Here is a 27490-nt window from a genome sequence, read left to right as displayed (position 1 = left end):
TTCACGCTAAGAAATCAATCCTATATACGAAATTCTAATATAAACAATAATTATTAATCGTAGTTCGCGATCATATAAAGTGTTCAATAGCAATGAATGAAAACAAAACTCACGTCTCATTTGTCGAGTTTGAAGAACACCGCAACCACCACCTCCACCACCACCGCAACCACCATCAAACGTGGGTTGTTTGAATTTTCTCTTTTTTTTTTTTTTTAATATCTTCACCCTTCTGATCGATAAGGACGATATCAAAATGGTGCTTTTTCTCTTCTTGTTAAACTGTCGTTCGAAATAAACCAGTGAAAAAACAAAAAGTAATAAAAAACCATAAAAAAATATATATGTATATATATATTATAAAATTAATGACGTATAAAAGAGAAAACTTTGTCCATCACCTATATATACATATATATATATTGTTAATTGTTTTAAAAATAAGGAATCCGCGCGTGGTTTCGATTAATCGCGTGTCGTGTCTTTCGAAATAAGCTTTTGTGTAAGCTTTATCGTGCCGCGAGCGTGCACGTGCAACTCGGACGCGTGGCACGTGGTGTTTGCCGGAGTGGCTCGACTCGAAAACCGCTGAGCAGAGCTTGCAAGCTCTCGTGCTTTCATTGGCCGATGGGTGGAAACTGCGCATGGTTGCGGGTGTGGCCAGAGCTTAAGGGGCGGAATAAGCTCCTACTGGCGATAGGACATCCTAGAATAGGGGCACGTCTTTGGGGGTGGTTACGATTCGACGCTCTACCTACCCCACCGTAATAACACTGGACTCTCTCGCTACACGAGCTTTTTCCTTAAGCTTCCAACGCCACGGCTCTCTTGCTTGCCCTTTAGCCACGGCTTTCGAACTTCTCTGCGGCTCCGACTTCGAACTTCACAAAAGTGAGTGGGAGTGAGAGAGAGAGAGAGATATCTATACATCTTCATTTCTACTTGGACGATTTCCGGCAATTATACCAAAACTTCAAATTCGAAGTCTTGGAAGAACATTTAACTAAGTTTTATTAAACCTTATCGTTCCATCATCAAATACATCGAATACTTCATTTCCTTTTCAACTATCATTAAAACGAAATATTTCAAATAAGATAGAAAATGGGTACTGAATACAAGCCCAAGCGTATATAAAATATACATTTTCTTACGCGAATAAAAATATAATCAGAAAAAAAGAATTCATATGACATGATCTCATTGAAAAATATATATATATATATATTTATATCATTGCTAAAACCGGAATGTTCGAAAGATAAGAAAACTATAGATCTTGGAGAAATCGGTAAACGAAAGGCGTCATAATTACCTTTTCATTTTTGTAGCAACAGGTGGAGAGCAGGGTTGCGATAGGTCGGTGTGGTAACCTAAAAAAAAAAATAAAAAAAAAATAAAAGAAAAAGAGAAAGAAGAGCAGAGAAGAGAAGAGAAGAGGAAACATACGAATGAAGCAGCAGCAGCAGCAGCAACAGCAGGCAGCTAGCAGGAAAATTTCCCTCAAAATCACGAGCACTCTGGTATTTCGTTGTAGGTCCTGAAAACATAGTGAGCGCGAGAGGGACAGAGAAAGGGGTTGGAAACGGGAGTAGGAGGGGTGGGGGGGGGTTGGAGCGGGAGGGGAGTAGACGTGGAACGTGGTATACGCACAACCGTTTAACAAATCGGGAGCAGCTCGTCAATGTTTGACGAGGTCGCATGTCGATGGTAAAACGAAAGTCTAATCACGGCTGGTCGATAAATAAATCGTACTAGCTAAACAGCCAAAGTCAGTTAGAACGAGAGGTGGTTTGACCAGCCCGAAACGTGGGGGGTGGTAGGTAGATAGGTAGGTAGGTAGGTAGGTAGGTAGGTAGGTAGGTGTAGCGGCTGGAGAATCGATGGGGTTGAAAGGGGGGTGACTATTGGGGGTGGTTAGGGTAGGGTTGGGTTGTTAGTGGGTGACGAGAGAGAGAATGGGGGGGGATGGGGTAGCGGGAGGACTTTCCATCACGTATTTACACGGTATGCCTACTGATTGGCGCACTCGCGTACGCCCGTTTTAATGATTTACCCTTGGAGAATGGCATTTGCGCTATAACGGCGTGACGTAATTTATTATCGATTATCGTTCGCGCCGAATAAACATCGCTTTAATTATTCACGGCATCGAGTGCACGCCGGCCGGTCGGCAGGCAGGCCGGGGCTTTCGCGATTCGCTTCGGCGATACGCGAGTTCGAGGATTTTCTTTTTTTATGGGCAAATTTTTTGGGTGGCGTCGAAACCGGAGCCGGAAGGAAGGGTGGGGGGGGTTGGTAATGGTTAAAAAGAAAAATGAAAAATACAAATCGATCGAACGCGTCGACGAAGAAAACCCGACGAGCTTGATCTTACAAATGATTAGTATTTTTTTCATCGATTAAGGATAAAAGATGTATGAAACTACGAGTTTGTCGACGATAGGCTATCTCTGTCTCCCTACCGTCATCCAAAGTAATACAATTTTCCAAGAATAACCTAGACAAAGAAGTAATAAACCTAATAGGATAAAATTATTGTAATAACGAGATCTAATTTGGATTTCAAGGAAGATCGAGGAACGATCGGATGGTAGGATAACACGATCGAAATTTTCATATCCCAAAGAAGGGTTTTGCTTTCCCTTAATCGGATGATTGAGACAACGATCGTCTCTATTTCCATACCGACGATTCTCTCTCTCTCTTTCTCGTCTCATTGCTCTAGACGAGAAAAGATGAATATTTAAATGATCTTCGTCTTTGCTCGTAGCCAATTATATGACACGTTCATTATTGATTAATTGCAATTATGGGGAGGGGGGTAGGGACGGGGGGGGTCCCGATGCTCTACGGAGAAAGATTGATATATTATAAATAGAAAGAGAGAAGAAGAGGATAGAAATCGGAGATGGAATGGAAGCTTTCCAAATGGATTTAACGATCGTTGTTTAATAAATTCGCAATGACGGACGTACGGGACGAATGGACGGACGGGGACGGGAACGGACGGGAACGGACGGACGGTCGGACGGATGAGAATCCGCCTCGCGAGTTCGCGCTAGTCCGCGCCATGAGCGACGTGTCATTTATCGTATAACGGTTGAACATTTATGCGCGCTCTCGTGTCGCATAATTGCAATTAGAATGGAATTCATTTACATCGACCGACATTCGATTTGTTCCAAAGGGGAGGAAAGCTTCGATTTACATGCGCTCTCGCATATTCGACTACACTATCGGCACGGACGGCAGTCTGGATTTATTTCGATGAACGTCAATCCCGTGGCCGTGCTGCGATGTAAATGAGATTAGATTAGCCTATGTCATATAACAATACCCAACCCCTCCACCCCCCCTCGACCCCTCGCCACCTCCTCCTCCTCCTCCTCTTCCCTCAATTTTAGTAGTTGCGGTTTAAGGATAACGCCCCTCTATTCCGCGATTTATGACACTTTGAATATCTTTGCTTTCGCGGCCTGATTCTCTTTCTTTTGATAATTCGCGTGTTACGAGTGAACAATAAATCCTAGATACGGGTTTATGGTTGGAGCATCTATTACAGTTATGTCAAACACGTGTAAGAGTAATGCGAGTTCTAACAAATTTGTTTTAGGCGAAGGAATATTTGAGCGATCGCGAACGTGAGCATTTTTCGGCTCGAAACATCGATTCACTCGAATGATTTTGATCGTATTGTTTAAGAAACGTATTGTTTCGATTATAATATTATGGAATAATACGATTGTCGAATATTAATTCGAAGATAATTAAATGGATATATTATTATAGTTATAAGAGAAGGATATTCGAAAAAAGAGAAAAATTAATGTTTTATTTTGATTTCTTTTCTTTTTACTCGTACACATACTCTCTCGTATGTGTACGAGCACACGTATATGGATGGTGGTAACAAGTGAGCGAGAGTAAACGAAATAATATCACGTTGGTTCGGTCGAATTCGACGTTATCCGAGACGATCCTCCGCGGTTCGAGTTCGAAGCGAAATTTCATTTTGATTTTTCGGGAAACGCCGGACTTGGTCCGCCGCGCGCGTTGGACTCGCAACGTTCGCGATAGCACACCAACAGTGCGATGCGCTGGGATTAAAAGCTAATACGAGCGATCCAATTTAATTGAGCGATTAACAGCTAAATAGCCCGCTTGGTCTCTCTCTCTCTCTCTCTCTTTCTCTTTCTCTTTCATATATGTATATATAAACCTATAGACCACTTACACACACACACACACTAACACACTGACGCGTGTGCGCGCGAGTACGCACGCTTTTCCCCAATTTCACCGTTTCCCCAAACATGCTCGCACCGCTACCTAGAGCAAATCGTCCGTGGTGGCGTCCAACTCGTTGGAAAATATAATTCAAAGATATTTATGGCTGGATTACCGCCGGAATTGGGTATCTAATATACATGACCGCTCCTGCGGTTTGGCTGGACACGAAATGTCCATCGGCCGTATTAAAACTTACTGGGATAATAATTTATTCGTTGGATATATTTAAACGGATATAATTATTGTTAGATTGAAAATGATCGTCTTAGTTCTATCCTACGTATGACGATTATTTTTTCAAATTCATTCGTATATCTTACTTAGATTAAAGGAATTGTCGAATGTTCGTTAGGAAACCGTAGAGACAACAGTTTCTCCGCTATCTCTACGAAGGATTAGCCGCAATTGATAGCCACGTTGGTAGAGGGACGTACGCAAATCCGGCTTTACACGCGGGGCGGAGGGGGCGGGGGGTGGAAGGAAGGGGCCACGGGGGGGGAGGCAGGAGTTGTCCCGTAGTATCTGAGCCGGTTTCGTTTTAATTGTCATCTGGAATAGAAAGCTTATATCAAAAATATCCACAAATTCATTATGATATTATAGATTATGTGACTAATCATTTATTTCTCGAGAGATAATAAACGTTGTATATTTTCTTTTAACAAATTGTTTCTCCTATATAATTTCCCATAGTCTTATAACGAAAATTTCAATAAGTATAGTTCACACGTGTAAGGTTCGTTGCTCGTAATATTAATATGAAAACGTGAAAGGATAAACATTATTTTCTTAAGAAACTACGTAACCAACGATATCTCTTCATACAGTTTAATAACAAAGTACTTACGCAGTAGTATTTTGAAGTTCGACGAGGAAGGATCGGGTGATACGTGTCAAAGGTAGAATTAATTGGAAGCAGCCGGTGTGCGGGTTCTTTCTCTCTCTCTCTCTTTCCCTCTCATAGGCTCTCGTATCTCCGGTAAGGGTAATTTTGATTCGGAGTTAGCGTTAGAGGAGGAAGAGTAAGAGGAAGGGAAAGGAGAGGAGAGGAGAGGAGAGGAGAGGAGAGGAGGAGGAGATGGGTAGTGTCCAGTGTCCTGCAGTGTCGTCCGGTGGTTAGTGCCGAGCCAGATGTCGCCGTGAGCGTGACGTCACTGGTTAACTACCCTCCCCCTCCTCCCCCTTCTCCACCTCCTCCTCACCGTAAGCTCCGACAGAATCGGCACGGTCCAGCAGTAGCATCGTCGTCAGCACCACTACCATTGCCATAACCATCAGCATCGCTACCACTACCACTACTAATACTACCACCAGTACCACCATCAGTGTCACCGTCACCGCCATCGCACCACTCTCCCACTACCACCCCACGCCAACGGATACGATATACGAGGATGATTCTGATTAATTACCGATAGTTACGCAAGCTGACGCCACTCCGTCGACAACCCTCGTATGCTCTCCCTCCCCTCCCTACCAACCCCTTCCCTTCTCTCATTCTCTCTTTGTCTCTCTCTCTCTGTCTCTCTTGGTTGGCAGACCAGTTTTGCCCAGAGAAAATTCTCGGTTGAAACTTTACATCGGTGGTTTTTAAATCGTAAATAATTGCCCGTTACGCTTCGACCGGTTTTTTAATCGACGCTTCGTCACCCTTCTCCTCTCCTCCTCCTCCTCCTCCTCCTCCTCGTCCCACCCTCCTACCACGAAAAGCTAGATTTGTCTCTTTTTTCATTTTTTTTTAACCTAGAAATGGTAGGAAGGAAAGAACGAAAATTGATTTATAACGATCGATATAAACCCCCCCTCCACTCTCCTTCGTCCTTCTTTTTTCCCTCCCCTCTCTTCGAACTAATATTATTTAAAATAAAAAGTCAATGACGCGCGTTAATAGACGCGCATTAATATTTTTCCACGTTGGAAGAAAATATTGAAATACGTGTAATGCTGGTAAGCGTAGGAATTAATGGTGAAAATCAATGATCATCCCGTTTTGGAATGTAAGAGAAATGGCAGTGTCGGCGAGGAAGACGGAGAGGGATGTATGAGAGGGAATGCGGAGAGTATCATCGATTTGGAGTAATAATCGAAAGAAGAACTATCGAGGAGTCCCTTTGTTCCTCGGGATCGCTTCTCGCACGGGCGCTTATCGATTCAACGCATAAGAGAGAGAGAGAGAGAGGGATAGGGGGATGACGTGAGTACTAGTAGGAGGAGGAGGAGGAGGAGGAAAGGGTGACAGGGTGGAGAAGGTTGGGAAGGGTGAGAGGGAGGGCTTAATTCGTCGGAGATTCGGCGGTGCGAGCTCTCGCGTGGTTCGCTCAACGGGGAGGGGGTAAAGGGTGCGGAAGAGTGCAGTAAAGGGAAGAGGAAGGACTGTTATTTGAGAAGGGATGGAAAACGCGTGCGAGCAAAAGCAGCGCAGGAGCAGCTACTGGGTTGAATTTGGTGGTGTGGACTCGTAACGTTCGCGAGGTGCATCGGGTCGCGGCCGATCGGACCGCCAATATTTGGCAATTACGAAATATGAGTTTACATTTAATAATTGCGGTAAACACCGGCGAACGTACGCGTACGCGCGCCTGGTGTCCGTAGAGAGGGTGAAAGAGAGAAAGAGAGAGAGAGAGAGTCGTGCTTGTCGAGGGTGAGAGGAAAACAACGAGATACGGTCGAGGGATGATTTTCGATTTACCCTCCACTATGCGCATTATTCCACGATGCGGCTCGCGATAAGCTTCGCGTTCGATCCCCCCGTTGCCTTCGCCCTGCCCACCCCTATGACCGTATCGTTTTCTCGCTATTTCCTACCCCCCTCCAACCACCACCACAATACCCCACTATCCCTCTGTCTCTTTCTATCTCTATCTCTTTAGTTTGATTTTCATTTTGTTTGTTTGTTCGTTATATAGTCTAATGAATTTTTCTATTAGCGTCTTATTTTTATTTGAACGAATTTGCGTTTGTAATTATGTATTTGATTAGTATTTTATGAATCTTTGTAGATTTTGTTTTTTCTCCATAACCTTTTGATTATATTTATTCCTATAATTCTCTCTCTTTTCTCGATTGAAAAGAAAAAAAAAACTAATAATTAACTGTTTGAAATAACGTATGGGTGTATAAATATGCGAATAACGGACTTTTGTAAATTCATTGACGGTTAATTAAAATTGAAAATTACACTTGTTTCTTAATTAGTTATTTTACTGATCTACGTATGCTGGAAGTAATAATTACGTGCGTATCAATCTAGAATATTTCTGTATAATATTCCACTTTGTTATAGTTTGAATTTTTTCTTTTTATTAGGTATATGTAACGTGACGCGTTTAAACGGTATAAGATAAAAAGAAAAAATTGAGTCGAGTCACGATTAAGGGATGACGCGTTATAAACGATAGGGCTCTTGTCAACGGCACGCTTTCGAGATGCGCATCGGATGCTTGCTTCCCTTTCTGATGTTCGTAGATGAGCCGTGCAACCCTGTCCCCTCCAGTCATTGTTTCTCCATACATTCACATACTCACACACACACACACACGTTCACTCATATACGCGTGTACTCAGACAAACGGAACCCGTACGTCCAACCCCGTTTCGTTTCGTTTCGTTTCGCGTCTACTCTCACAAAGCATTGGCCACAATTCGCCTAACCACTTGAAACCAACCGACATGTTGTAGTAAAAGAGATGAACACGCGAGCGCAATTACCCGACATAATCGAGTCTCTATCACGTAGGTGTGTGCACGCGTATCTACACGTATGGGATTTATGTGTATGCGTGTTCCTCTTAATAACCCCCATCCACCTTTCTCGTCTCATCTCACACACACGCGCACACATTTCTCTCTCTTTCTTTTCTTTCTTTCTTTCTCGTACGCGTATTAGGTGCAGTAATTAATTTGATTCTTTGATATTAAATTCGTTGCATCAAAAAACCGGCATATTTGTTTCCTTCAAAGTAATTCTGAGCGGTTTGCCCGAAGGAAACAAAAAATTCATTAATTTACATATTTCCGAAGAATAACAGATTTATGATTACTTGGCAAGTAGAATAATACTAAATGTGTTTTACCTAAAAAAAAAAATAAAAGCGCCGAATTATTTGCCACGCATGCGTACGCGTACTCGTACGCAAAGAAAGAAAAATAAAAAAGAGCAAAATTTTGCGAATTAGTTTTCGATGACGTTTAAATTCAATTTAGAGTTAAACGATATATGCTTTGATACGCTTTGATGTGCTCAAAAGTTGAAGATTTTCATTGTTCGACTATCGATGATATTGTCGATAAAAGAATATTTGTTCTATTTAACGGGAAAACAAGAAAACTTGTCGTCGCGTTATTAAAAATTTACGCCGTGTTTAAAATGTTCGTTCGCGAACATGTGAAAGAGAGACGAGAAAAGAGTATGCGGCAAATTGATTCGCCGGATAAACCAATCGATCAGAAAAATATTGAAAGAGAGAGAGAGAGGGTTGAAGTTATTCGCGGCTCGCGTCACGGGCATCGCACGCGCGTCGGAATAAAGTTTGGGTCAACATTTCGTTTTGAATTTAATTCCCATTGTTTTCTAGCGCAAATCGTGCCTTTTATTATAGCGCAGCACAGTCGTGGTGGTTCCCTTCCGCCGCCTCTTCCACCCCCTGTTTCCCTCGGTCCTCTGGTTTGCCGCGCCGGCGGCGGGCCTGTACTTTGATTTAAATAAGTAATCGGAGAAGCTATTTCGATTAAATCGACTCGACAAATACCGATAATAATACATTGAATTATCGAAAATCGCGATACCGTAGGTAATGAACGTTGGATATATGTATATATATATACATGAAATACGCGATCATACGCGTGCAAAAATGCGTACACTTAAAGCAAAACCTATACGAATAACGTTTGCAAAAAAAAATGTCGATAGAAATGGTATTTAAAAAAAATAAAAAAATAAAAGAAAAGAAAAATGTGCACCATTGACTATTTTCCAACCCGTACGACCTTTTATTTCAAATCTTCACTTTTCGTTTCTTTTTACTTTTATTATTTTCTTCGTATCTGATAGATGCTTTATTGAAAGAAGTCGAATAAAAGTAATAATTTGTTTTCTTTTTTATTAATTTTTTTCTTCTTCTTCTTTTCAGTTGTATATTCGTCAGGAATAGAAAAAAGGGATGAGACAAATAGAGACAGGGAAGTAAATGAAAGAAAGTGTGTGTGCGAGTGAGAGAGAGAGAGAGCGAGATAGAAAGACATACTATTAATGACGATGTGATCGATATTAGCAAATATTTCCCGCGGGATGTTTACCGAGGTCGGCAGAATCGATAGGAGGAGCGTACTTGTGCGAGCGAAACGTGTTATCGTCGCTGACATTTATTCAAATGTAATATCTTGTCTGCCGACGAAGATTACCTGTTCGGGAAATGCGTCCCACCGGTACGCGACTTTCTTTTCCACTCTTTTCCATCCCTTACTCGCAAGCACGTTGAGATACAGGCCTGGATCACATCCACGTGGGTCCTTCCCACCCCTTTTTCTCCCCCTACCCCTTCTTCTCCTCTTTTTTCTTCCCACCCTACGTACACACCAGTATTTTTCGATTAATATCAACTTTCTCCGTATTCAATCTCGCTTCAAGAATAAATCGATCCTCTCTCTTTCTCTCTCTTTCTTTCTCTCTCTATCTATCTTTTTCTTATCTTCGAAGTCATTTTTTACGAGATTTAATTCGTCGAAACTGCCGAGTGGCAAATTTAAACGCGAAATATTACGCATCGTGCTACATTTTACTATTATTATTATTATTATTATTATTATTGTGGGATGCGAGCACCTCCAAGCCAAACCCTTAAATAGGCATTCGTGAGGGGATTGGACGGTGGGCCCTGGATAGCTCAATTGGTTAAAGAGCAGTCGCCCGGAAAGCGGAAGATCCGGGTTCGAGTCCCGGTCCAGTCTGTCCAACGGCCCAATTTTTTCACGAATCCTACATTATTATTATTATTATTATTATTATTATTACAAAGAAATAATATCCAATTGATACATTCGATAGTTGAAATATTAGTCGTCGATAATCGAAACCGTCAAAAACATTTGTTCCCGTTAAATATGTGAATACGTTCGGACGTTGATGCGATATCATCTATAAACTGATGTAAGAAGAGAGGTGAGGGAGGAAGGTGTATTATTAAAAAACTGTTAAAGGTAGACATATCGAATCGGTGAAGGGAAATGGAAAGGGAAAGGTTAGGAAGGTGAGTAGGGAAGAGGAAAAAATAGCGGGAGGAGAAGAATAGGGGGGCTGGGGGTGGGGGTGGGAGGGGTCGGTTAGAAAATACTCGAGGCCAATGTTCCGAGAACGTAGTTGGAAAACTTTTTCGAAGTACTCTCGGCGCAAGCTGTTTCTCGCCGGTAGGATTTCCCGCCTTTTTTCTTTTTTTCGTCCAATTTCTTAAAGAGCCGCGACAATTTATGTGAGGCGTGTTCATAAAGTACTGCACTCACCCTTATCCACGGTACCCCATCGTTTTCTTTTTCCACGACTAAACCATACCCCCGTTCCCCCCCCCCCCTCTCTCTCTCTCTCTCTCTCTCTCTCATTTTTAGTTTATTCTTCTATTTTGATCGTACGCAACGTAGTAGAATATAGACTTTTTAAAAGTAACTTCGATAGCTCGTATTTCTCGATACTTATTAGCTTTTCGCGACACGACTTCGTTCGCGTACGTGCCCTTCTATGTATGTATCTCGAAAGATGCGATAAACTTTTCTAATATACAGTGTACCTACTTCTCGAATACCTCACTTCCTCCATCCCCCACCTACCCTCCAACACTTACTCTCGGCAAACGATTTTCACGATCGAGAGCAATCGTAAATTAATCTTTCGAACGAGCTGGATAGTAGACGGGGTTTCCCCTTTTTATGTTTTTCTTTTTTATTTTTTTTTTCCTCTTATACTCTCTTTACTCACTTCTTGTTTTCTTAATTTTTTTATATTTTTATTTTTAAAAGGCAACGCACGAGTCTCTTACTCCTCGTTCTACTTGTTTGTTTTATTTTTTTTTTCAATCGAGGATAGGACGTTGAACGAGTAGGAGGAAGAGGAGGAGGAGGAGGAGTAGGAGGAGGACACGAAAAAGTGTATAGCACATCGGGAATAAACGTACGAGAGCAACGACGTGATCGTATGTGGATACTTTAGGAAATTGATCAGGGGGGTAGTAAGGGGGTGACTAGATGGTTAATGCTTTCTCCGCGACGTGGCAGCACCCGTGCCTCGTAAGGACGGAATACGTTTACTCAGATTTTCTTCTCTTCGTCTCATCTTTTGCTTCCTTTATTATCTTTTCCGTATACCAAACAAAATTTAGGATATTTCAAAGTAAAACGAAAATAATACCAAAACGTTTCCAACAATATTTTCCCCATTGTTAATAAACAATTTTTCGTATTATTAAAAGAAAATAAAAACATATTTGAAAACACGTTAGATAATTTTACTGTATAATAATATAAAAATGAATCAATTTGTCTATTTAATTTAAATTACGTAAATTCAAATGATACGAGACAAAAATTAAATGGGTAATAATAATAATACCATAAATTGAGAATGAAGTTCTTAAGTATAGTAATATTCTTCTAAGTATCCTTGGAAAACGATGAAATGGATCGAAAGAATGATCGTGATACGAACAATGCTAAACTACTGTTGGCAAAGCATCCTTCCCTCTCTCTCTCTCTCTCTCATATGCACCCACACACACACACATAGACATACACATACTTGAACTGGTAACTATAACACGGTAAATCTCCGAAATGCGGCGAGATGAGAACGTTAAACGGCGATAGTGATTCGTAAAACAGGACTGGACTCTCTCGCGAAATTCCTGAATTAACAAATTCGATTTGGAGAGCGTTCAGAGAGAGAGAGAGAAAGAAAGAGGGGTGGAGGGAAGGATGGAAGAGGAGGAGAAATGGGGAGAGAACGGGCTTTCCGCGAGTCCTCGACGGACGGAAAATATCCTCGAGGTAATTACGTGGTGAATCGGAAGAGAGAGAGAGAGAGAGAGAGAGAGAGAGAAAGAGAGAGACTCGGCTTCAGCTCGCAGCGTTAATGAATCTCCATAGATTAATCCAATTAAAGGGAAGGATGGTCCGCTTATTGCGAAACTCAGTAGCGTCGATTCGAATAAGAGCTTTTATGCATGCATACATACATTAATGCATTCATATGGACGTACAGATCGTTCCCAGTAAACACATTGTGCGTTTAGAAGAGTATACGTGAAGTATAAAGAAAAGAAAAGAAATAAAATGAAAGGAAAGAAAAGAAATGAAAAAAAGAATGGAAGGAAGGAAGGAAGGAAGGAAGGTGAAGAAACGGGATTGAAGTGGGCAGCGAGTATCCTAAAGGTTACCCTTCCAATAATCGCTTGGAATAGGGAATAACTGCGATTTGCTTAAAAAGATTCAACAGATTACAATTAATTCGGGAAGCTAACGAGCCTAGAACAAACCACCCCCATCTCTGAGCACCTCCTCCTACTCCTCGTCCACCTCCTCAGGCGTGTTGCGGATTTCGTTAAAAATTTATGAGAAAGTCTTGTCCGATCGATATTTTATTCTTCTTTCTTTCTTTATTTATTTATTTATTTATTTTCCTTTTTCTCTTTTATTAGTTAACCGATATATTTTATCTTCTTTCCCCCCCCTTATTTCTTCGTTCTATGGTATGTTTTTTTGAATACAATGTTAGAGAAAGTATAATGCCACGTATCGACGTAACGACCTGGTTGATACGATAGCTAAAGAAAAAAAAAAAGAAAAAGGAAGTAAAAGGAAGATAGAAAAGGAAGAAGAAAGAAAGGGCCAATGCGTATCTAAGTAATACTCGAAAGAGTGAGTGAGATAGGAATGTGTATACGTGTGTAGCTAGGAAAACTAGCGGCACTTATACTTACGGTTCAAACGAACAAGGTTGCTACCGGTTTGCAAGGAAGGGTCTCTCTCTCTCTCTCTCTCTTTGTCTGTCTCTCTCATTCTTTCTACTACTTTCTTCCTTTCCAATTAAAATTCAACGCCCGTCGGACGGCCCGTGTAATTGGCCGAGATCTCTTTAAGCGAGAAAATTAACCAGAAGGGGTTGTCGAGGTTGGCGAAGGTTTAACCGGCTGCCGTAGGAGGAGGAAGAGAAGAAGAAGGAGGAAAAGGGTGAAAGGGTAAGGGGGTAATACGGGGAGACCGACGTAGGAAGGGGGGTGGGTGGTTTGAAAGGAGAGTCCATTCTACCCCTATTTTCCTTCCACTTCTCTCCTCCTCCTCCTCCTCCTCCTTTCAGTCCCATCACCGAGTAACGTCACCCCCCCCGTCCTCGAGGGCAAAAATCCTGCCAATAAATAAATTTAAATACATGAATATCTAAAGCTGGCGGGCCCCTTTCCGACGAATCTGATCGTGGCTTTGCGCTCCTCAACGGATAGCGAACGATGTTCCTTTCTATATGTTTATGTGAGTATATATATGTGTGTATGTGCGCGTGTCAGTGTGTGTGTGTATCAAAACTACGCGATCCTCGTATTCTCTCTTTTTCGGTCTGGCGTTAAGCCGATAATGTTTTTGAGAATGTCGACTGTTCCCGTCCGAGGATGAACGGGAGGTTTGACGGTACCATCATCCTAGGGCTTTCCGAGCCCTTTTACGAGCTGTCCGGGAACGAGACTATCGTTTAACGCCTGTTTTCTTTCTTACGTTTCTCGATAGGCTGACTCTTTGGAAAGTGAATACTTGACGAAGTAGTATATACCAATGTATGGTCAAACGTACTCGGATATTATATATTCACAGTTTTTAATGAAACGATCATTTAATAAATAGATGAGAAAATGATTTTGTTTGAAATACGTAAAACAGGAGAAAGGTATAATCAGATATGTCGAATTATCGTATATTCTTAATTTTAAATCAAATTAATAGACTAATTTAATGCGTTACGAATAATAGTAGTTTATGGTCAGTATATTATCAGACATACTGAAATCTCATATTCATAATTTTCAATATTATATAATAGATAAATGTGAATTATTTCAAATAGGAATAAAAGTATAATAGAATATATTGAAAATATGTTAGAAGACAAATTGGAATCTAATATTATTATTCTTTTGTCGATAGAAATTATAATTAAAAAACAAACAAATCGTCTCTCTCTCTCTCTCTCTCAACAAAAGTGTATAGATTTGATTGGGGAAAACAATAGGGAAAATCGATCGTTTGAATTTTAGTAATTAGATTCGTTTCAGAACGTATCATCGATAGAAATATCCCGGAACTAATTAAACGCTTTAAAGTAAGGGGTAATAAAAATAAAGAAGAAGGGATGTTACTTCTTTGATTGGATTCGCAAAGGAAAGTGGGGGGAGCTCGGATTCAGGGAGGGTGGGAGGGAGGGATGGTTGAATCGTTACATGCAGCAGGTAGTAAAAGTAGATATAACGGTATGAGAATGATAGGTTGACGTCGAAGGTAACGTAAGCTTGACGCGCGGTCCTACATCTATACCAATACACATACACACACACACACACACATACACATGGATGCATGCATATCGAGTCGAGAGTGAATCGTCGACGAGCTCTGAACGCGGCCCGTCAATGACGTCACGAGATTCTCTCATTGCGCTTCCATGCCGATCCGAGTCCTCACTTGTTCCCCTCCGGGCGGACGACATAAAACCATGTAATTAGCTATACAGCCCTTGTCCGTATTGCTCTGTCAGTGGTGCGGAGCACTTTAACGTTAGCGGTGCAAGAGAGGGAAAACGGGAGAGGGTGAAAGCAGGACGAAAGCATGCCGACTGGTTGGTTCGCTGGTGGGGTGCCGCTTTCCTCTGGATAGTAGCCGGCACGCGGGGTAAGAGGGGCCACCTTCGCTGAAGAGGAGGAGGAGGAGGAAGAGGACGAGGAGGTAGAGGTAAAGGTGGGGCTTCTGCTACTGCTGTAGGAAAAGCTGCAGGAGGAAGAAGAAGAGAGAGAGGAGAGGAGGGAACTCTATGAAGTACCCGCTAATTAATACCCCTAATTGCACCGACCCCAGCCTATAGCGAGCTATGCCAGGGCCGTACCAAGCTACTACTACTACTACTACTACTACTACTACTACTACTACTATTATTACCAATGCTGGTTGTTACATACGTGTACGCGCACATATACCTAACATCGTGTCGTATGAGATTCACTTGAGTTTTCCTCGATCTTTCTTTTTTCTTCTCTTCTCGTGGCTGAACTCTTTGATTTGGTTTTCTTACGACTAGAAAGCGTTACTCGTATAGAAATTATATGAGATATCATTGATACGTTTTATGATAGTCTTTTTCAGTAATTATTGATCAATCGAAATTATTGAATCAAATTTACTTATAAGGTAATTTCATTTATTAATTATATTTTATGGATATCGATCAAAGGATATAAGGTGATATTATTCGTAGTTAATTTTTAAAGTAATGCTTAATGATGAAATTGGAATAAGAAATTGCTTGTGTAGAAATACATGTATTTTTTAAAATATATATATTACATTTATGTATTATTTATAATTAGGGATAATATAGACCCGTTTCATATTTCAATATATATATAATTTATATATTTTTCATGAATATTTCATAACATTTCATATGTTAGACATTGTTTATGCTATTATTAAATTTCTTAATTTTATTTAATACACTTGTCGTCAAAATAATAATATAAAGCACGTTCGAAGGGACAAAAATAATTCTTTCATTTGTTTCTTTTTTTTTTTTTTTTTGTCTTATTCGATTTGACTCGATTTTGACGAGCGAGTTAAATCGTTCGCTCTACAAGTGCCGCCGCGTGCGTCCCGAAGCTTGTACCGTAAAGTCGGCACAAGCCTTCGAGTTTAAATCGTCGTAAGTACGGCTGGCTTGTAAAAGGTACGCGACGAGTCACCTCGAACCCTTCCTACCTTCCTTCTCTTTCTCTCTCTCTCTCTTTCATATCGACACGAACGTTAAGTTATGACGCTATCCTCGCAACATGTCGCCGGGTCTTGTTCGACAAACTTTTCAATGCCGATATATATTTTCCTCGGGGCACCCTTTTATGAGCTGTTGAGCCAGTCCTTCGTAAAAGAGTGAAAGAGAGAGAGAGAGAGAGAAACTATCAGCCAGTTCTGTAAGCCGATTCGATCGTATCGATTTCTTTTCTTGCCACTTGCCTTGCCTTCCTGCTGCCTGCTGCACGCGTCCTCTCTCTCTCTCTCTCTCTCTCTTTCTCTTTCTCTTTCTTGTTCTTTTTCTTTTTCTTTCTTTTTTCTACCTTGTCTCATCTCTGTCCTTGTCTCCCTCACTTACTCCTCGTAAATCTTTCCAACGATGGAAATAAGAAAGGTAGAAAGGGGAGAAGAGAGACGTCCGCTTGAAAAGAAATTATCCGCACTCGAAACTGAATAGCCGTTTAACCGGAATCCCGATAAAATCTCTAACGACGATTATTATCTAAAACGACGGCTCAAACGAAACTCCAACTAAATCTGACTAAATATCCATCTATCTATCTATCTTTATTTTTTGAAATTTTATATAAACGGTATAAATATATCAAAGAAATATTGAACACTGAATAATAAGCAATTATAAGGTCATTCGTAGTTAAGTAATATTTAATTGTAAGTATTATTTCTCTATATCTTTTCGAAATTTTGAAACTAAACTCCAACTAAATCTGATTAATTATCTCCATCCATCTATCTTTATTTTGAAATTTTATATAAATTTTATATAAATTTATTATATATATATATATAATAAATATTGAAAACTCCGAATAAGCAATTATGCAGTTCGATAATTCACAGTTAAGTAATACTTAATTGTAAGTATTATTTTTCAATCTTTTCGAAATGTATTTTCAACGATAAATCAAGTCAAATCTTTATTCGAAACATCGAAAAGTGTCGCAAACCCGATACGTTTGTCATGAATTTTGGTAACGAATAATACGACCCAGTGTTCGGGGGACAGAAACTATAAGAAAAATTATAGTTTTCCTTTAGAAAGAAAAAGAAGAAAATGGTTTAGGAATGAGCAGTAGAGGAAGTCGAAAGGAAGATTTGGTTGTCGCGAGTTAGCCAGAATCGGCGCGCGCAAATTGCTGCGAGGTAACGCATTATGGGACGGTTAACGAGTGCGGTTAACCAGCTCGCCGGAAAACTGTGGTGTCACCCTCTAATATATACGTCCCCATTTTCCGTTCTCCTCTCTGTGTCTGAGCATATGTTGCCAGAATACCTAGTACTACTACAACTACTACTACTACTACTACTACTACTACTATTGTTTTTTCCCAAGGTCTTTCTGTTTAGCATCCATTATTCGTCTTTACGAATGGGGACGTTTCCTCCAATTCAATTTTTCTCACTATTTTTAACACTAATTCTATGTTGAATATATACGCACCTATTTTCCATAAAATGAGTCAAATTGGATTGAAACATTCGTCAATCTAGTATTAATTATAATTTTGTGTCAAGAATCAATTAAAAATGTTTACGAAAAATTAGCTAAGTAAAAATATGACGATTAGAAATGAACGTAATTTAATCAATTTTCATTTTCTTTTTTAACATACAAAATGGCTGTACCATGTAATCCATGTATGTTCATATATTATATATATATAAGTACACGCGTGTATGTGTGTGTGTGTGTATGTAATTCATATACCATAAACGAGAACGACGAACGTATACAGACAAAATAATCAAACAAATGCGGTTAACAACGCGTTCGTTAGTTATCGTTTGCCAAATAACGAGGAGTATCGTATGAATGATTGTACCTGCCACTTTAATTGAACTCGGATTCATTTTCAAGTGTTTCGATAATAGAATTCGATTCTGCTGCGAGATAAATGGTTTGCGTTAAACCATGGCTTTGTAACAGAAATATCAGGAAAAAAGATTATAAAATGTCATATTTTATTCAACATTGTTCTCTCTCTCTCTCTCCCTCTTTCAATATTTTTTGTTATTATTATGAGTATTCTTGTTTTAATCTAACTTTTATGTGAAAAGTATGGAAAAAAAAAAGAAGAAAAAAAAAGAAAAAAAAAACAAGGAAACATTTAAAACGATTGAAGTATCGAGGAATACGTTTGTATGAAACTATTCGATTGAAAGCCTGCGAGAGATTTTTCTCCTCATAAAATGCAGAGATTCTCATTGGGAACGAAAAAAAAACAAAACAAAACAGAAAAAAAAAAAGCAGCAAAATCTACGTTCCTTTGTTTCTCTCGATAAAGTTTAAAATACGTTTGGAAAGATCACCCTGTATATGAATACGCAGTATATGAATTACATATATATATATATAAATGTTTATAACTATGTATAAGTTAGATCCATACGTACACATATATACATCATTCACTATGTAAAATATTACAAGTACATCTATACATCTACACATCTATAGATATATATACTATAATACATGTGTGTGTGTATAGGTTAATAAACACATAGGTTGTCAGACATAATAGTGTAGGTGTATTTCATTGTACAAAGTCGCGTGAGCGGCGCAAGTTAATTAAGAGCCTCTAATGAACCAGCCGCACCGCAAACGACGGCAGCCCGACGCTGGCGTCTCGATCGATTAATTAAAAATCTTGCACGGCGGCGCCGCGACGCTTTGCAAGCTCCGCGAGCTTTACCTCCTCGTTTTGTGTGAGACAAACGAGATGGGCTATAAAACTCTACCCATCTCTCTCTCTCTCTACTTCTTTCTCTTTCTTTCTCTTTCTTTCTCGCATTAATAAGTTATCATTATTTTCTAATTATTAACATTTTCATTTAGTTATTAATCATACGAGAAACGAGGGAGTTTTATCATTTTTTATTCGAATATAAACATTTTAATTTACTTCTCGGCATTTGTAAACAAAACAAAAAAAATACGTAAAATAAATTATATTTTGAAACAATTCGATTATGCTGGATTATCGATAATGTTCGTTGTTTCTTTTTTTATCTCTAATTACAACATTCACATTATTGATTTGATGTAACAATAAATTCGATTGATCGTTAATTAAATTCGTTCTAATTTCTTAATTTCCAAATCGTTGTATTTTTACGTAGCAAATATTCTCGTCAATTATTTTCATACATTGTTAAACGTAGTCATCGATAATAACGGTAAATTATTTTCGAATAACAACAGAGACGTGGTATATTACTTCGTAAATAAATATTAAATTTGATATAAGAAAGAAAAAAAAAGAAAAAAAAAAAGAAAAGAAAAGAAAAAGGGGGGCGAATTAATTGCTGCAGCTAATATTTTTCAGTAATCCTTGTTGCAACGAGATTTTACACTGTTAGGATATAATGAAAAAAAAAAAAAAAAGGAAAAAAAAAAGGAAAAAGAGGAAAAAAAGAGGAAGGGAAACAGTAGAACCAACGAACGAACGAACGAACGAACGAAGGGCGCGACCTATTCCTTACGATCGATCCTAACTTTTATTTCATTATTTTCATTATCCTACCGCGAGTATTTTCTCCACGATTCCCTCGTTTTCGCAGTTAGCTGGTTGGATATAACTGCTACTGGTAGTGGTGGTGGTGGTGATGGTGATGGTGGTGGTGGTGGTGGTGGTGCTGCTTCTTCTTCTTTCCCCCTTTCCCTGAGCAAGGTAGGAAAGGGGCCAATTTTACGAGATTAACTTTTATTACGATAGGTGTAATTAATTTCGAAACAGACCAACCTCCACCTCCACCTCCTCCTCCTCCTCCTCCTTGCGGATTCTCTTTTCCAAACGATAGCCAATTGTATTATTCCAAGTTATATTCCCTATATATAAAAAGAGTGAGAAAGAGAGAATGGGTGGAAGGGTATTTCCTTTTTCTCGACTTACCAATTCGTATTACGAAAAAGAAAAAAAAAAAGAAAAAAGAAAGAAAAAAAAAAACGGAGAAGAAGAAAAGGCTATTAAAAAATATCGAGTAATTGAAAATGTTCTTCTCTTTCTCGAGAACTATCGATCTTTAAGTTTCGAGTAATAAGGGAAAAGGTTTTTTCTTTTTTAGTTATTATTATATTTTTCTCGGTTGCGTGCTTTTTTTTTTTCCTTTCTTTCTTTCTTTCTTTCTTTCCGACAAAACGAAACGAACGAGCTAAGCAAGTAAATCGTAAAGAGTATCTCTCTCTCTCTCTACGGGTGGGATTTTGTAATAGTAGTCGTACTAGTAGTCGTACTAGTAATACTAGTAACAGAACCGACGCAAAAGTTTGTCCTGGGGAGTTTTATTAGCCGATCGTCGGTAGTTAAGTCTGTAAACTATTACATTTTTACGTTCGCTTTTATCGTGGCAATCCGCGAAGCCTTACTCGCATAACTCTCAAATATCCTACCAATGCTGAGATTACGCCAGGATATACATACATACCTACATACGTGCACGTATATATACATTAGGTATACATCTATGTATCAGTATATGGACCTATCTATCTATCTAATACATGTGTGCATTTCAGATTACACGATATGGATCTTTAAATCATATCCTTGGCAATAGGGACGAGGACATTCTCACGCGATTCCTCGATATATCGTAAATCGAATATGTCGTAAATGTTTTCGAAAATTATTCCAGAGTAAAAGAAACAATAACAACAACAACGACAAAAAATAAAGGAAAACGGAATATTATTGTAACGCGTTTTACAACGTCGTAGTTGATTACCTTTTTTTTCTTCGACGTTGGAAGAATTCTGAAACGGATGGAACGAAAAAGGAGGAATAATAATAAATGAGTCCAAATAATGAATATGCAGTTTTAAAGGAAGAACAGCATGGATGAGTAGAAACAACAGGAACGAGGAAAGATCGGGGGAGTGTAAATAAGAGGAAAAGGACGTTTTAGATAGGCGTATAAGGTAAGGCAAATGAAACGAGGTAAATAGTCCGAATACCGTCTCTACTAATTAGTTATATAAAGGCTTGCCTACAGGCTCGTGGCTCGAAAGGCTTATACCGTTAATTAACATACCGAGCAAGGGTGCCAGGCGTGGCAGAGTAACTGGGGCTGCTATGTTCCTCTAACATCGCTATGAGAGGAAAGGAAGGAAACTGCTTGAACATTATCGGGACAACTTTGTCGTAGTTGTTACGACTCCTTTTCGCCAGGATCGAGAATAAGAATCTTTCGAATTGAAGGAAGGGTGGTTCTTCTCTCTTCCCTTATTCTCATTCTTATTATTCCTCTTGTCTTTTTACTTTCCCTTTTACGGGTTACTTTTCTCTGGGAATACTTACTCAACACTTATCCAATAACAACTAAAAAGGTTCACGTATTTTCATCGTCTCTCTTTGTAGTAATTACAGATAGTTTTGAGCCCTTTGTTTCTTCGATTGAGTTACCCATTCACGTTACTAATCCAACACATCTTATTATTTGCTTCATTTATATTTTTTTTATTTTGTAATAATCAATATTAGATCAATTTTCTCATATGATAAATAATTCTTAGTACAATATATGTAGGATTCGTGAAAAAAAATTAGGACGTTGGACTGACTGGAGGACCGGGACTCGAACCCAGATCTTCCGCTTTCAGGACTACTGTTTATGCTTTTTATCCATTGAGCTATTCAGGGTCCCACCGTCCAATCTCTTCACGAATGCCTACTTAAGTATTTGGCATAGAGGTACACGTCCCACATATATAACCTGGTATTGAATATAATTATGAAAAATAATTAACGATTATGACGTAACTTCTGTGGTATCCTCGAAACGTTCGACAACATTTACAAAGTGGTTCAGTCGTACCAACGCATACATCGTTGACCCTCGGAAAATCGGAACAATGCGAATAGTACGATAGTTCATGGTGTTAGATCTCGAAGAAAAGACGCATCGTGGCCAGTTAAAGCGAGTTCTGTTAAGTAACCGGTGCTTTCTAGAAACTACAGACAATGACAGAAAGAGAAAGCAAGTTGAGGGATGTGGCGGATACGAAAAGGGGATTCGAAGGTTTATTAGTCGTCAAACTAGATTCTCCCTTTCTCTCTATCTCTATCTAACTCACATATTTCTATGTTCTATGTCTCAAGAAACGTCGCCGGTTCAGACGATCCTATCTCTCGAAGTCACAAGTCGAGTCATCTTTAAGTCGTTTCTCCTAGGAACACTGGCTCACTCACGGAAACCGCGTTATGCGTCGTAAAGACGATTTCGAATGCGGTCGTTGGAAATTCGATTCACCCTTCTCTCGTTTTCTCTCTCTCTCTTTCTCTTCTTAGATTAGAAAAGAAAAGTTGGAGGGGAGAGAAATAAAAACCCATAATCATCAGGATGTGTTATTGAAGTAAAAACGTAATTTCGGTAGTCAACAAATTTTGGAAAATTAATAAAAGACAACGAAATTACGATATTTTCTTTAAGAAAAATCTTCTTTTCAAAATATCAACGTGTTTTTCCATATTTCAACTATTATCTTGTTTTCTTGTTAAACTTGTCGACCGCAACCAACGAACACCCCTGAAAAGTTTTAATCGCGTACGAGTAAAAGCAAACGCACCGATCCTTGGTTGGCCAACGTTGCTTCCCACTGTTTCTCTCTCTCTCTCACACAAATCCGTTTAAAGCCGTTCGTAGTCGTCTTTATCCGAAAAATAAGGCTGTAAATTGTGCGATATTTCGGAGGGTTGGAGGGAGGAAGGGAGGGATGTTTGAGAAAGGGATTTTTTTTATTCCCCGACGCTCGTACGTCATACCTTGCACGTATCCTGGGAGAACAAAACGAGCTAAAGGATATTTACGAGCGGGTTACGAGCAACTAGCTAGCTATCAGAAGTTTCGCTTTTACCTACTTAGCGAGCTTCCGAAAAATCGTTTTACTTGTTTTATATTTTTCTTGTTTTTTTTCCTTATTTTGCAACTTACGAAAGGGACACTCGAAAATAATCCTCTCATAGAAATATGAGAAAGAAAACGTTGGGAAAGATGAAAACAAGTAGAGGAGGAGGAGGAGGAGGAAGGAGGAAAGTTTTACAGTGTATCATCACGACAGTGTGTTATCTCTAGCAAAGGATCATTGCACCCCTGCGAGCCTCTTCGGTGCAGTAAACGGTACTTCCAAGGGGTTCTAGCCCTTCCTTCTTCCGTTCTCGTAAGCTATACTCTTGCCAGTGGTTCCGGTATAACGAAGGAGGATCCTGTAGAGTCTCTACGAACACACTATCGAATTCTCCTAACTCGTATATTCTCAACACATATACAAAAAGCACGAACACATATAGTCTCCCTTTCTCTCTCTCTCTTATTCTCTTTAGTTGTCCTAGCAGGACGAGGTTTGTCTCTCATTGTTATCCAACAACCCCTGCGAGAGACACCAGCTCGTCTACTTCTGTGTCTGACGTTTATGGCACTGTCGCGAGTTAAGATCTCGTTAGCAGCCTCGGAACTTCCGAAAGCGTGGCCTGAAGTATGTAAAAAGGATCTCTTCCCTCTTTTTACGACCGAAGTAGTAGAGTTACCTCGTGGTTCTTCTATTCCACTAGTTTAACTTCCTTTCTTTTATTTTTCTCTCTACTATTTTTCTTCATTCTATTTCTTACTATCATATACTATATCTCTTACGATACATTTAAACATTAACATTATCGACGTTGCAACCCGTAACAACCCATAGGGATGGTATAACCAGTGCTAAGTTATTATACAAGCCGTTACGCTAATGTTACACACCATGGGAAGTATAGGACCCACGCGTAATTCCGTACGCGACTAACGTTCCGGCTGCCAATGTGCTGTTTGCCGCACCTGAACCTCGTCGGCTAAAATTGACGACATAATCCGCCATAATTCAGGATTACCCTGGCAAGAGCTTGGATAACCGGTAGGCACGTTTCGAGACGATGCCTATGACCTTCGAGCAGTTCTCGTACCAACTCGGAAGAACGCATCTCTCCTTGCTGAGTTTTATTCGTCAACTTTATCCAAATATTACGAAACTCCTAGGTAATAAATGTTTTTCTCGCGGTAGGGGGTCCGGTGTTTTTAGGAAAATGGCCGGAACTAAAATTTGTCAAGGTCGTCGCAATCAGCAGCGATCGGTTCTTCTAGGTTCGCGTGGCCAGCGCGTACGAGAAAAATTGATGCCAGCCGAAAAAAAATGTTATATGTGTACGGCAGGTTTTTTGGAAGAGTAGGGGTAGGGGTAGGGGGAGGGCTGGGGGTTAAAGGGGAGGGAAATGATGTGTGTCCGGTGGACGTTTCCGTCCAGGTATCTCGGGGAATCACGCGTCCCCGGCAATGCCGCCAACGCTGAAAATATAAATCCGCTAAAATATCGAGAGATTAGCGTTTGGACACGTCGGCCGATAGCCTGTCGAGGCTCAGACCCCAAAGCCATGCTTTCTCTCTCTCTCTCTCTCTCTTTCTCTTTTTCACCCCACTATCAACCACCCTCGATACCACTCACCCCTCTAACACATTCGAACGGTCTATATATACACTAACGTATATGGTGCGTGCAACCCTTTCGAAAAGAGAGAAGGGGGTTCGGGAAGGGTTTCGTTCTAGCACCATTTTTTCTCGTAACAATAATTTGTCGTTATCAAATAACGACGGTACTCTTTCTCTCTCTCTCTCTTTCTCTCTCTTTCTCTTTCTCTTTCTCTCGTATACGCGGTTACCGTGCATCGCGGTGAAGCTCTGGCGGCTTTACCGGGGCGCCAATAAATGCTAGGGAAATAAAATTTTACTGCCGAATAATATCTCTGTAACAAAAACGGAAAGAACGAGAAAGAAAGATATCGGTGCTATTGAATTCCATAGACCATTTCGTATATATATATATATATATGTATCTACTACCATTGGCCTTTTTTTGTTCTTTTTGTTATATACGGGATTGAACCATCTAACTTCGATACACACTTTCGAATAACTCTTGTTAAATCCAAAAATATATATTCACTTATTCGAAAACACTCCTTTGACAACATTTAATAACGCACTCTTTTAATTATGAGATAGAATTGTTTTTTATTTATAATGAAAAATATATAAATTCTTTTTCTTGAAATTCTTTTCGTCGAAAAAACTAATTTCCATTTGATCATTATAGTCAAGCAACGATGGACACGGTTAACATTTAGATGGTTTATCGCTTTGGTATACCGTGTGATGTTAATTTCAAACTACGTTAAAGATCGAACCAACAAATTAACAAACGCATATACATATATAATCTCATAATTCATACTTATAACTTTTGTCGAATTCACATATGCGATCATAGTTGGCATCGATAACTTTAGTTGGAGTCGTTTTAAAGGCTTCAAAAAAAAAAGAAAAATTCGATGAGAACTACTATCTCGATAAAATAAGGTTGAGGATTAACACCGTAAAAGAGAAGAAAGAAAGAAAGAAATCCACGCAGTTGGTTCTTCTTCCACGCTCGATAACTCGGGCGCAGGATCAAGATCTTTTGCGTGAAAGAAAGAAAGAAAGAAAGAGAGAGAGAGAAAGAGAAGGATAGGGAATGGAACATGATGGAAGACGAGGGGTAGGGTAGGGTAAGGGGCTTGGAAGGTGGGATTGTTGCCGTTGTAACTTCCCCCCGGTGTAAGGGAGAAAGCTCTCTTACTCTCCCTCTCGTTATGTACGGCGGTGGGCCAAGTCTACCGCAGAGAATAATGTTAATGAAATACAGATAGCATCTCTATACAAGAACCCTTCGAGAAAGAGAGAGAGAGAGAGAGAGAGAGAGATACCACGAAGAAGAGGACGAAGTATTGTCCGACTTCGTTGAGAGCTTCTGTGCTTTGAACTTTGGCGCGAGCCAGGACCACCTCACCCTCTCTTTTTCTTTTTCTTTTATTTTTTTTGTTTTTTTTTTCGGACCAACGGAAAAACAACGTTCGCATAAAATCGCTAAGTATCAACGAAGAGTGATGAAAAATATGTAGAATCCGTGAAAAAAATTAGGCCGTTGCACCGACTGGAGTACCGGGACTCGAACCCGGATTTTTCGCTTTCCGGGCGAGTGCTTTTAACCATTGAGCTATTCAAGGCCCACCGTCTAATCTCTTCACGAATGCCTATTTAAGTATTTGGCTTGGAGACGCTCGTATCCTACAAATATATATATAAAAAGAAAAAATATAGGAGTGTTAGGAAATAAGAGACATTTTAAGGCATACATAAAGAGCGGGGGAGGTAACTGGGGATAGAAGAACGCGTTAAATAACGTGTAAACTGCGTCACGACGCTCGATACATTAGCAGAGCACAGGAAGACTACGAGTCTGAGAGAAGAATATAGTTTCTATCTCGATGATAAGGAAATACGAGAGAGAGAGAGAAGCAACCAACGAACACTCGAATCTCGAAGCGTTGAAATTTAATGGCGCGTGACCGACCGATCGTTCGTTCCTTCGAGTTTTCCACTTGAAATCGAAAGATATGCGAAACACTCGATGATGAGATTAACAAATGAAAGAGAATGAAAGGGAAACGCCGTTCTTTTCATCGACCTTTACGTAGAATTTACAAACCTTAGGTTTCTTTTTCTTTTTCAAGTGAAAACTTCCGTTAGGATCGTTGCGATTTGAAAACGATGAAACGCGCAACGGTCGATGTTGATTTTATTTTTTTGAAGTTATACTTCTTTCGGCGCGTTTGGGAAAAAATGATGAGAGTGAATTTTTACGATGCGCGCGCACAGCGACACAAAAATCGACACTACGAAGTTTTTGTTTTTGTTTTTTTTCAGACAATCGTAGATCTTCAACCGCGGTAATATTATCCACACTTACCCTATCGAATAGAGTCCGAGAAGAAGAATGGGGGAAGAAGGGGAGAAAAAAGCACGCGATCGACGCCGGAGAAAGAAAGAGGAACAAAAAAAAAACAAGGAAAAAGAGAAAGATCAAGCTCGTCTTCGCCGAGTGTTTTTAGAAGAGAAGAGAAGGGAGGTTACAAAGAGAGAGGGAGAGAGAGAGAGAGAAGCGAGCTGACTCACTGACTGATTTTTTCAAAAGCAGACTAATTAAGGAGCGCCTGACAAAACGTTAATTAAAGCACTCGAAAACCGAGTGCCATTAAAAGAGGAGGGAAGGAAGGAAGGAAGGAAGGAAGGAAGGAGCGGGGGG

General features: G+C 39.8%; 1 protein-coding gene and 2 long non-coding RNA genes across 3 annotated transcripts in view; 2 read left to right on the top strand and 1 right to left on the bottom strand.

Annotated features, from left to right (window-relative positions):
* Nucleotides 1-380, bottom strand: part of LOC122515718 (LIM domain only protein 3-like) — a 98941-nt gene extending 98561 nt beyond the window's left edge. Inside the window, exon 1 of the mRNA XM_043633141.1 lies at nucleotides 114-380. The gene's annotated coding sequence lies outside the window, so the exon portion shown is untranslated. The remainder of the gene's footprint in view (nucleotides 1-113) is intronic.
* LOC122515719 lies at nucleotides 372-27298 on the top strand. The gene is made up of 3 exons (XR_006303353.1): nucleotides 372-891; nucleotides 1332-1523; nucleotides 27112-27298. It is a non-coding gene; the product is annotated as an uncharacterized LOC122515719 (long non-coding RNA).
* Nucleotides 20481-21544, top strand: LOC122515720. The gene is made up of 2 exons (XR_006303354.1): nucleotides 20481-21262; nucleotides 21325-21544. It is a non-coding gene; the product is annotated as an uncharacterized LOC122515720 (long non-coding RNA).
* Nucleotides 27299-27490: the final 192 nt, after the last annotated feature.

The sequence above is a fragment of the Polistes fuscatus genome, unplaced genomic scaffold, assembly GCF_010416935.1.
Source record: "Polistes fuscatus isolate 324 unplaced genomic scaffold, CU_Pfus_HIC Scaffold19, whole genome shotgun sequence".
NCBI lineage: Eukaryota > Metazoa > Arthropoda > Insecta > Hymenoptera > Vespidae > Polistes > Polistes fuscatus.
Note: the sequence above shows the minus strand (reverse complement) of the source record. Positions and strands in the feature narration are given on the sequence as shown.